The sequence below is a fragment of the Bidens hawaiensis genome, unplaced genomic scaffold (genome assembly GCF_021521415.1).
Source record: "Bidens hawaiensis isolate Kalapana, Puna unplaced genomic scaffold, B.hawaiensis_p1.1 tig00025332_1, whole genome shotgun sequence".
Taxonomy (NCBI): domain Eukaryota; kingdom Viridiplantae; phylum Streptophyta; class Magnoliopsida; order Asterales; family Asteraceae; genus Bidens; species Bidens hawaiensis.
The window spans coordinates 59,135-72,103 of NW_027494036.1; positions in this window are offsets into that span (position 1 = coordinate 59,135).

The following is a 12,969-nucleotide window of genomic DNA, read 5'->3' on the forward strand; positions in this document are numbered from 1 at the left end:
CAGTAAGTAAGAGAGTACGTGAAGATAACGGATATTCCGTTTGTTTTCCCTCTTTGTTATCAGCCCATTACCAAGACTAACGGTATTTGTAGATGTTAAACTTTCTTTATTCGGCTTCGTGTCCAGGTTTGAGTTTATCCTAATTCCGTCTACAAACACATCTCTCTTTGGCGGGATACTGGGATGGAGACGTCGTTTCAACTCAGACTGGTAAATTTCAAATTTCAAATATACAAAATGAGTATGATATTAGCCTATTAGGTGATATCTGATGTGATTACTTGAAACATATTTACTTTTAATTTAAAAAGTACCTATGAATATTTTTTACCCTGTGTTTGTGTAATAAAGTAATTTGATAAATTTGACTTTTTGTTTTTATATTACTAATTCTAATGATAATAAATTTATAAAGAAAGTAAAATAGTAACAAATGTATTTGAGAATTTCAATTCGTAGCTTAACAAACTAACGGGCATATCTTATATCCAATAGATAATAGCGGTGGGCTCATAAAAATTTTTCATAAGGGTCGAATTTTTTTTGCTCGCTGCTTAGTTGAATATCGCTATATAAATTTTTTTTTGTCCAGTTCGGCTGTTCTGATCAAGTCAAGTCATATAGAAGAAAAGATTATCAAACAAAATATAATATAACATAAAAAAATAGACTGGGTTGAGAGTTTGGACTTAGGCTTGCAATTTGAGTATAAATTGATTGAGCATTTGGACTTAAATTCGTATTAAAATTGTTTGTGTTAAACTCAAATATATTTGGATAAATTATTTATATGCATTTATGTAATTATAATTATAAATATTTAAATTTATTTTATTAGGGTCGTTCACGAAATTCATGGGATCGTTCTAAAAATTCCACAAGAGGCATTTTGTTATTTTTGAAATTCTGCAGGAGTCGATGTCAAAATTTACATGAGTTTATAGGGAGTTTAACACATATGTACTAACAAAGAAAATCACAAAGGACGACCGACCCCTATCATATCTACCCATATGGTAGGTCCATCCGAGACAAAAAATAAATAACCTTGTGTGAGATTAGATATGGGACAATGTTTCACAGTCAAGTACGTAACTAAGATTACCGACACTTGTTTCATTGTTATCCTTACACTTTTATCCAGTTTTCCTTTGAATGGTTTTCTTCCAACTTAATCGTTGAAAGTTAGCTATTGAGGCTTTGATGATTGGGTATTACAACTCATGAGATATGGGTATAATTGCCTACAATGTCAACCAAATTACAAAAAATATGCTAAAGTAACCTTGCAGTGGGCATGGCATGGGAACTTTGAGTCTAAACATATTATCATCGATTCCACAATCACTCATGAAGACTCCTAAAAAAATAGGTCTTCTCAACAATATCTAAAAGTTTGTACTTATCATGAATGCCTATTTCCGAACCCATAAGTCCATATTCAAGCCGCCAACCATTTGAGAGTCTAATTTCAAATAGTCAAGCCGCCAACCATCAAATCGTTTAGAATTTTAGATCTATTTCTCAACACATAAATAGAATTATAAAAAACGCCAATAGCTGGTGAGTGACGGTGGAGTGGTAAGGGAGAGACTTGGTGTTTCAAGTGAACCAAGTTTGATTCCTATTCCCGCCATTTAGTTTGACAACATCTAGAGATGATGAGAGACTAGACGAACACGGCGATCACTAGTTCGATCTTTGAACTAAACAGGCTTTACCTCACCGCACGGTCATGCCTTCAGACATGTGTTCACTGGCATTGGCCTTAGGCGTGGATTTTCCCCGGTTCCAAAACGAGTGTATCCCGATTTGATAAATTTCACAAGTAGCCTGTTTAGAGGATTCATTTGTCATTTAAAAGAAAGAATTATAAAGAAAAACATTTAGTGCATACTATCCATTTGTCATAAACCTTCAAAGATAGTTGCATTGAGCAACAACTTCGGGTATTGTTACTTTTACTAGACAAAAGCTAATTAATTAAACATATCAACAAGTCTTTCAATAGTGTTAATAGTAACATGATGTTATTTCAATATTGTGTATCCATATGACATACACAAATTTAACATCATATTATACTTCTATAAATATCACCACTTTAACGATAATAAAAATGTTGTTGGTTTTGCAAAATATTTATAAAATAACTAGAATGTTTTTTTAATAAACTGGAATTTAAAAGAATTGACGTCAACTTTAAAAGGGCTAACCAAAACAAGACTCATTTAATAAATTTAAAGCTGAACATGACAAATTTAAGTTTAAGCCTTGTAAAAAGTTCTTATTTTGATTTTGAGTGTTTTTTTTCTTCTTAAATGTTAGTGTTTGTAGTTTTATTTTAATTTTTCGAAAAACTGATGAAGTGAAATTAAATTTCTATCTTATTTTAAATAATAATTATATTCATTATACTTATTGATCTTGCATTTTTAGTGTTCGTGCCCAAAATCATACTCGTGAACTTTTTTTTTAATTTCAGTAACACATTAATCTATTAGTCTACCGACCTTTTAGTTTTTATTTTTTTAATTTGATAGATTACTATATAAAAATTAATATCATAAGAAATGTACTTGGAAATCTCAATGGTTAATTGCAAACTAACGGACATACCAAATACCCAGGGTATACCGAACACCCAACAAGTAATTAGTGCTCGGGCACATTATGAGTATGGGGCAACATTTGGCAATTAAGTATGAGATCGCCATCATGAATATTTGTTACATTGTCATCCTTACTCTTTAAGTCTTTATCTATTTCCACTTTGTTTAATAACTCGATCATCGGAGGATGGTTATCGAGGCTTTGACGTGCAAACCTTTCCAATGGGTTGTTTTATGTGTTGCGAGAGCCACATTGGCCGCATACACTGCAACTCCCTGGGTTGCCACCCTCGCGAGCGAGCCGGCTCGCCTAGGCTGAATTGGAACGTTGGGCCTTGGGCTTCATTTTTTGATGGTTAGGCTCAAAAAACCTTTTTTTTGTTTATATTTATTATCTGTATAAACCCCCCATTAACTTTAAAAAATTACCAAGACTCTCAATCTCTCTACACTACTTCAAAGTAGAGTTCAATGGTACGGGTGTTAAATATGGATCAATGGGATGAGTGTTACTGGCCGGATATGTCTTTTGGTCAAGACGAAGACAACATGTTTGGCACCACTGAGATGGAACATAACATGAGTCAAATGCCACCATCGTCTCCTGGCTTTTTTGTTCCGAAGACACAAGAGATTCATAAAGAGGCCGCAAAGAGCAAACGAGCCCAAAAAAAGAAAAACCAAGGAGGAGCGGGAGGCTCGAGCCAAGCAGTTGAGGAGGTCGTTCTTAAAAGAAGAACAACTCATTGGACAAAAGACGAAAAAAAGGCTTTGTGTCGTGCTTGGGTTAAAATATCCTAAGATCGAAATGCCGGTATTTTACTTAACTTTTTTTTTTGGTTTCGTATAAACTTTTAAAAATATATTTTAAACATTTGTTAATCTTTATTTAATTGTAGTAGAATATCAAAAGCATCGTATCTTTTGGGGCAAAGTGCAAGAATTGTTCTACATGATGGTAGGAAGTAGGGACTGCACCGAAAAAATGATATTGGGAAGATGGTCTGAAACTCGCAAATTTGTCGGACTTTTTACAAATTTACATAACAGAAACAATCATCGAATGCGAGCAAGCGGGAGCGATGATCTTCAAGTCTACAAATTCATGTGCGACGAATGGAAAGCCGAAGTTTTCAACAAAAGCGAAACGGTAAAAGCGTGGGACGATGACTACTTGTAGCAAATACTCAAGTCGTGCTCGAAATGGGTCGAGTTAGTTGAACCGGACCATGATGGTGGTTCAATGCCAAAGCGTACGAAAACTACTTCGTTCGGTGCATGTCTCATCTAGTAGCTCTGATTCTCATGTGGGGTTCGACCTAAACGTGGATGGTCAAGAAGATCAACTACAAGTTCTACGTCATTCAATGGGAAGGGATCGGGGGGGGGGGGGGAAGATCAACCACAAGTACCGAGGTCGATCCGGAATTTGTCGAAGATGTCCACAATATCGAGTGATATCGAGGTGGCTGCCGAGGCGAAAGTTTCAAAATAAAATGTTTAGAAAGTTAGACTTCTTTTACCAAGGACTTTAGCAAATTCGATCTCATGCACCTTCGAGGTATTCGAACAAGAACAAGCGCTTGTTCTTGAGAAAATCAAAGCAGATCAAGAACGAAGGCGAAGAGCAAGAGGTGACGGAGTTAGGGAATAAACTTGTATTTTTTTATTAAATTTGTAATTTTTTTATATTTTTAGGATGTTTATTTATTTTATTTGTATTTTCTTTTATGTTTTTAATATTTTAATACTTTTTTTATTATATAAATGAGTTTTTTTAGTTATATTCCTGTGTTATATTAAAAAAAGAAAAAAAATCATATAATTCGCTGAAGTCACCTTTTGCCTAAACCACAACATGCTTAGGCGACTTTATAGTGGTAGCTTCAACGAGTGTACAGTAAGCACTACATTCATTGCCCGACTTCAACAACAACACATAGTCTTGGTTTCACTCAAGACATAGGGTAAAATAGATGAAAAAAAACCTTATTGTTCAAAAAAAAAAAAAAGAAAAAGAAAAAAATAATAATCATTCATCAACCATCAAAGCCTAACTCCAAACCCAAAAGTCCATCCCATTCAAGCCGTCAACCATTAAAGGCAGGCGTTTAACTCTTGATAAATATGAACTTGTATAATAATACATGTTTCATTAAACTTTAGTTATAGTTACGTTGAGAAAACAACCATGACTTTTATTGGTCTCTCCACTCGACAAAATCTAATCAAATCAACATATCAACAAATCTTTCAATAATAATCTTGACAACAAATTATTCTCGTATATATATATTTACATATTAGAATTCTGATACACCAATTTACCTACATGCAAAAGCCAACAAGGCAACAATCAAAATTTAACCCAAATAAAAGAACCAAACCAACGGGGAAACATGTGGTTCCGTTGTGTTTTTTATGATAGATGATTTTATGATTCGGTTACGATTATATATGTATAAATAATGAATTAATTGGACCAAGCGAACCACATTAAACCAACCTTTGTTAAATTATTTTTATCTATTATATAAGATACGCTATATTTCACAAAACTTATGTTATAACTTTTTTAATATCATATTAGTCGCGTTATATATCTTTTCTTGATATTCAATTTGACTCAAGTGTGTAATATATTGGGTATATTAATTGAGCTCCTACATTCAAGTTAATTTAACCATCCAAACCATTATTTCCAGTAGCAGAATTAACCAGATTATTTATAACTGAATCAATCAATTATGAAAATCTAAAAACCAAAATACCGATATGTTTGGTTTTAACCCAAAACCATGCGAAGCAAACTATACTCACCCTACCAAACTATTAATCTCATTCCTTAGTTTACAACGTTACGTGTCGTATCCCGTTGAGCGTGAGGAATTTTCCTCCACATCAGCCCATGGTCATGACTACAGCGTGCCCTGAGAGCATTAGTGGGTTGTATAGTAGTTGTGGGTGTGTGCGGCAACGAGCAATGGAGGATGAACTTTACAAATAAGAAGTTGAGAACTTGCAAATTAAAAAAATCAATTTAATAACCCAAATTTTAACACCTATACATAATAATATTTACATTACAGTTTATAAAATACTCTTTATTCTCTTATACCAACTATGCTAAAAATCTAAAATTTTTAGATCTCTAATGGCACCCCCATCTTCATTGTCGGCATCATATATATGAGGCATACGATATCGTTTGTTATAGAATTGTCAGGGCCAGCTGGGGTAGTGCCGGTCGGATCGTCGTCCAGGGCACGCAAATTTTGGGAGCGAAAATTTTTTTAATACAATCAAAAATATAAAACTTATAAAATATGATTTGGTCTTTACCATCTTATAATTATTCGGACCAAAATTTGTTTTATCCATAATCCATTTAATCAAGTTTAAATTATTTGGCCCAAACTAAAACTAAATAATAAAATAAAAACTCAATGCAAAATAAAAGAAATAGCGGCCGATTGAAATTCCTCATCCGTACATTCCTTCTTTGCGAATGCTGAATAAAACCTGAACAGCCAACCCAACCGACCACCACATTTGGTTTGTCGTTGGCCACCACACTCCTCCGGGGTTGACCAAGCCAGCCACCAAGGACCAAGCTATGTTGTTTTTTCCAATGTTAAGAAGCTTCACGGATCATCGGTTGATCGTTAGTTATTACGGTATTTGATTTTAATAATATATTTTTCTATGCTTATTATTATAACATTAAGCGTTGTGTAAAAATATTAGCTTATATGTTTCATTACTCGCTAAGTCTATGGGCCTTTTTATTTTGACTGGACCGAGGTATTTAAATACTTGAAGATGACTCAGAAAATTGTGGTCGACGCCAAAATGTTGTTGCAAGATGGTGGGAGTTCAACTAGATGCTTTCTACATAATATAATTTTAAAGGATAGATGCTTTCTACATAATATGATTTTAAAGTATGAGAGACACGGTTTATCCACACTTGGAAATATTAGCCAACCAATATTCTATTTTTATTTAAAGGATCCGTGCTGAAGATTAATCCCCCATCAAACAACATTCCAAATCATCCCTTAACTTCTTATATTTTTATTAACGTAACTGTACTTTTCTAGTTTTTCAAATTGTCACCTTTTTAAATTTTTGACATGCAATTTACAATCCAAATGTTTAAATTAATTATTTCACATACAGTCCTACAATTTGTTTATAGAGTGGTGGAACTTGAACTTATAAACAACTGTGAACTTATAAACAACTGTAAAAGAATTTGAGAAAACAAAATGTTGTCTCCCATGTAATTAGTAAGATATTATATTTGATGGAGCTAGCGTGAAAAGTAAAGTAGATTGCCACGGTTGCATGCACACCGAAGGCTCACGGGACAGATGTCATCAAGGAGCTAGATGAATGATACTGCTTGACCGTTTGCACTTTCTAGTTCAAATGGAGACTAAGACCATTCAACTATTTATCTTTATCTGCACCGCTTATTATTCTTCATTCGATCTGCTAACTAATGGTGACCCCTAAGCTTACGAGAACACCAAGCATGCGAGGGCGTCTTGAAGAAACCCTAGCTGCTCATCGAAACGACATCATTTCTCTACTTTCCAGGCATACATCTCTTTCTTTAACTTTGCTTTCACTTTGTTTGATAATATTATTAATATTCATGTGTATGTGTTTGTGTTTGTACGTGTAGGTATGTGGATCAAGGGAAGAGCATACTGCAGCCCCACCACCTGCTTGACGAGATCGACAACTTCATCGGTGATCATACTTCCCGCAAAAAGATTGCCGACGGTCCTTTCGGTGAAATCCTCAAGTCCGCGCAGGTTATATATATATAATCATATAACTAGCTGTTGTTCGATTGATTTGACTGAATTTTGTACGTCATTTTAGTTTATCTTTTGTTTGGTTACAGGAAGTGAAGAGGTAGGTCCCAGCAGAGCCCAGTTGGACCCGCAAGACTCACCTTGCAGAGGGTCGTCTGCGCAAGGACCAACTGGTTCCGCAGGACCCACCATGCTCAGAGATGAAGACCTTACGCGCAGTACGCCAGCTGTTCCCGCAGGGAAAGCCTCCCAATGGTGAAGTACCCCGCCTGTCCCCGCAGCTGCGGATACAAGCCATCAGGGAAGGCTACCCGCACTAATAGCAAGGCTACACGCACAAGGCACTAACTCTCAATAATTCAGTGTCACCTGAAGGAATGAGCAAGGCGGGAATACTCCCGCCCAAATGAGCCAGTCCGTATGCTTCTGGAAGATCTTTTGTACTATACCTGCCAAGGTATGGACAAAATAGACAAGATCTGACCAAAGCAGCCCATGAACCAATCACAAGGTGACAGCTCACCGACAATAGAACGAGGAGGAGCATGCTCTAGTACTGTTTGTCACTATTAGCCACTGCCTACTCACCAACCCTTGTCGTGGCACGCACAAAGCCTGCAGTTGGTGGAAAGGGAACAGTACACAGCCGGCCTTGTCACTATCAGCCGCTGCCTACCCACCAACCAGCATGGCACGTGCGTAGCCCATAGTTGGTAGAACATGAATATTATACAGCTGGCTGTACCTGCTTGGAAACCTACCTTCGGCTATAAATACTCCAACACCTTGGAACGGTATCATCATCTTGTATCTTACCTTCACTAGCTATTTCTCTCAATATAAACTTATATTCAGAGCAATCTAGTCTGATTCTCACGCCGGAGGGTGGTCACAAGGAGGAACCCCCCCCTCAGTGACGAGCTCACGGTGTCTGTTTTGCAGGTCATCTGAAGAACATCCTTCTTTGCCGGACCTAACCCTCGTGGGAAACATTACTTAACCCCCAGATTATCCATAATCTGCCCGGGGTCACCTAGTGCTTCTTCATTGGCGCCATCCGTGCATAAAAGCTAGAACTAATTCTCAGTTTTTTCAAAACTTCTGAAAAAATGGTTAACGTTACTCCGGTCCCAAGGCCAGTAAGTGACCAAGAAACCCCGGTAACCACAACCCCAGCTACTGGGGGGAACACCGGCGGTTACACAAATTTTACGAACACTACCCCGGTTACCCAAGCCGGGGCAAGTGCAGTAAACAATATTTCACTGGGTTCACTGATGCCCAGTTGGAGAAACAGACGAGGCTCCCTCGCCAAACACTCGATCAAGTTAAGGCGTGGGCCGAAGCACGTCAGAAGGAATTCCAAGCTAAGTTGGATGAACGCTTGCGTTCACTCCAACAGGCTGACGAATTCGGAAGCACTCGACAACAGCACAACATGAACAGTGAGTGCGAGTACTCGGACGATGATCGGGAGGAATCCGACACTGACGCGAACCCTCGCCATAGGGCGAAAGGGAAGCGTAAAGAAACGGACTTCCAACCAAGAAGGAATTTCGGAGAAACCTTCAAACCAAGGAACGCGGGGGGAAACCCACGCGACTTCTCCAAAACCTTTAGACCAACTGCTGCAAATGCGGGAACATCCAAGTTTGCAAGGGACATTGGGGAAGCAATCGCTCCGAGAAGTGCCAAACAGATGTCCAACATCGGCACTTATGATGGTCTATCCGACCCAGATGATCACTTGAACAGATTCATAGCGGAGGCAACCGTCAGTAACTGGACGGAACCCACGTGGTGTTATATGTTCCAGATGACGCTGGTTGGAGCGGCGAGGGCGTGGTTTGATCGTTTACCGGTCCACCACATCTATGATTGGGCGGACTTTCAACACAAGTTCAGCCAACACTTCAGTCAACAGAGGAAATATACTGAAGAGTAGTGGACGATCCTCAACTGCGTGAGAGAGGAAGATGAATCTTTACTAGACTTCATCACTCGCTTCAACTCCAAAAAGCTGAGTCTGGGCAACATAAGTGAAGATCTTGTTCGCGCCGCTTTCATCCAGGGCGCCGAATACCCAGAGCTTATCCGCACGTTGACGGGTAAGGACGGCATGCCATCCACATGGGATGCCATCATGACGGCGGCCAAGCGCTTTGCCGAGACGGAGAAGCAACTGGGAAGGGATCTTCCCCAGAGTACACACCTCTACACGCAGAGGACCAGAGAAAACAATGTTCGGATCGCCCGGCAGAACAAAAAGAGGAAGCTAGGTATTTGGCAGTCAAGGGTAAACTTTGACACCTCATCCAGCTCTCGCCCTCTTGTTGGCGGAAAGGATAACACGCACCCTTCAAGCTGAAAACACCGGTGGACGCCACTCACCAAAAGCGTCACGGAGATATTTGCCACCGAAAAACTCCCATGGCCAAAAGCTCCAATGATCCGGCAGCGACCTAATGCGGATCAGAGCAAATCCTGTGACTTCCACGGGACAAAGGGTCACAATACAGATGAGTGTACATCCTTGAAGGATATTGTTAAAACATTCGTCAAGGATGGAAGACTTGCACACCTTGTGGCATCAATCAAGAATGGAGGAAGGAATGATAACCGGTATAAAGGCAACGGACGAAAGCCCGTTGACATCAGCATCCACATGGTTCATGGCAACATCAGAGGAAGAAAAAGACAAACGACAGAACCATGCGAATGGAAGGAAGCTGAGGTGCGCTTCCCGCGAGTGCCAGGAGGACCCAGCAAGGAAGGCCCTATCGTCATCAAAAGCCAGCTGGGGCATTACATAACTTCCCGCACTCTTGCTGACAACGGCGCCTCGTCAACGGTTATGTACAGGCAGTTCTTCGACAAGCTAGACGACGATGACAAAGAACGCCTGGAAACGGTTTACGCCTCAATGGAAGGGTTCGACGGCAGCACAAACACCCCCTGGGTATCCTATCTTTCCCCGTCATTCTCACGGACGGGAAATACTCCCGCACAGAAGACGTGGACTTCGTCGTGATGAGGAAGCCACACCACACATACGACATTCTCTTCGGGAGAGACGGGATGGCAAGATTCAACGCCGTGGTATCTTCAGTCCACGGCATGATGGGATGGCCAACTGCTGAGGCTGTAGCGATGATCACTGGTATCCCCCAGGTATGCATCGCATCTGTCTCATCTAAACCCAAATCAAAGATGGCTAAACCAACCATCACCGAACCAGAAAAATGGGCCCTCAATGGCAAATACCCTGACCAGACTGTTACCATTGGCCCAACAATCACTGATCCTACGCGCACCTTACTCAAACGCTTACTACAGAGAAACGCTGACATCTTCGCGTGGACACCAGCTGACATGACTGGTGTACCTCGAAGTAAAGCAGAGCATAAGCTCAAGTGTGACCCGGCTTTTACGCCAGTCATACAAAAGCGCAGAGTAATGGGGGCGGAACAGGCTAACGCGTGTAGAACCCAAGTCAAGGAACTCCTTGACGCGGGCATCGTACGCGTTAGTAGATATCAAACATGGGTTGCAAATCCCGTTATGGTACCGAAGGCTAACAAACAATGGCGCATGTGCATAGATTTCAAAGATTTAAACAAAGCATGCCCCAAAGATTGTTACCCGTTACCCGAAATTAACCTCAAAGTGGATTCATTAGCACCGTTTCGCCTTAAATGCTTCCTTGACGCATATAAGGGGTACCATCAAATCCACATGGCTGTAGATGATCAGGACAAAACCGCATTTCGGACGCCCGATGGCACATTTTGTTATCAAATGATGCTATTCGGACTTAAGAATGCAGGGTCCACATACCAACGCCTGATGGACAAAGAGTTTCATGCCCAAATTGGGAGAAACTTGGAAGTCTACATGGATGATTTGGTCATCAAAAGCCCTGAGCCAGAAGCGATGTTGAAAGACATCGAAGAAACTTTCAACACGCTCAGAAAGATAAACATGAAGCTCAACCCGAGCAAGTGTTCCTTTGGGATGGAAGAAGGGAAGTTCTTGGGAGTCATTGTTACTAAAGATGGCTTCAGAGCGAACCCTGAAAAGGTCGAAGCCATTATCAAAATGGAATCACCTACTACCATCAAGCAAGCCCAGACACTGAATGGACGCCTAGTCGCACTTAACCACTTTTTGTCAAACCATGCGGATAGGTCGTTCCCATTCGTGTCAACATTGAGAAACTGTTTAAAGAAAACGCACTTCCGCTGGACACCAGAAGCGGAAGCAGCTTTTCAGGAAATTCGGTCACGCTTGATCGAACTCCCAACGCTCACAGCACCAGAAGCGGGGGAGGAATTAATCATATATCTTTCTGCCACAGATAGAGCAACCGGGGCAGTCCTGCTAGTAGAGCGAAAAGGTATCCAGATGCCTATTTACTATGTTAGCCGTGTCCTAACAGACGTAGAAACCCGGTACTCCACCCTGGAAAAACTAGTCTTAGCACTTGTACAGGCTTCACGCAAGCTAAGACGATATTTCCAAGGTCACCCAATCACCATTCTCACCAACTTCAAACTTGCAAACGTTCTAGGCAAACCCGAGTTATCGGGACATCTAGCCAAATGGGCAATTGAGTTGGGGGAATATGCGATAAAGTACAAGCCAAGACCAGCCATGAAAGGCCAGGTCCTGGCTGACTTTATTGCAGAAGTCCCCGCTTCGCGGGAGAAAGAGTGCCAGGAGGAGGCTCAACCCTCCCCGGCACAGGGCATCAATGATGTCTGGTGACTCTACACTGATGGAGCAGCCAGCAACGAGGGTTCAGGCGCAGGATTGAAACTAACCAACCCAGCAGGCTAAGAATACACTTACGCTATTCGACTGGATTTTCCAAGTACGAATAACGAAGCCGAGTATGAAGCATTCTTGGTCGGGCTGAAAATTGCGCGTAAAATGGGAGTGAAAAACTTGGAAGCCCACGTGGATTCCATGCTAGTAGCCAACCAAATAAACGGAACGTACACGGCCGTGAACGACACAATGGTCCTGTACCTCGCACAAGCAAAAACCCTTATGCGCGATTTTAATGATTGTAAAGTCATACACGTCAAGCGTAGCGAAAACAAATCTGCGGATGCGTTAAGCAAGCTTGCATCATTAGCCTTCACCCATTTGGGAAAGGACATCCGCATTGAACTCCTTGAAGCACCATCAGTCCCGCACAAGGAAATTTGTGTCATCCAAACCGGCACAGAAACGTGGATGACACCGATAATAAATTACCTTGCAGCGGGTATACTACCAGAGTCAAAAACACAGGCAAGAAAAATACGTTGAAAAGCATTAAACTATCAACTCACCGATGACATCCTTTACAGACGTAACTTTCTTGGCCCACTCTTAAGATGCGTGGACAACCAAGATGCTGACTACCTCCTAAGGGAAGTACACGAAGGCATCTGTGGAGTACACGCAGGTCCACGCGCTGTTGTAGCTAAGCTAAACAACGCGGGATACTTTTGGCCGGGGATGCATACGGATGCGCTGGC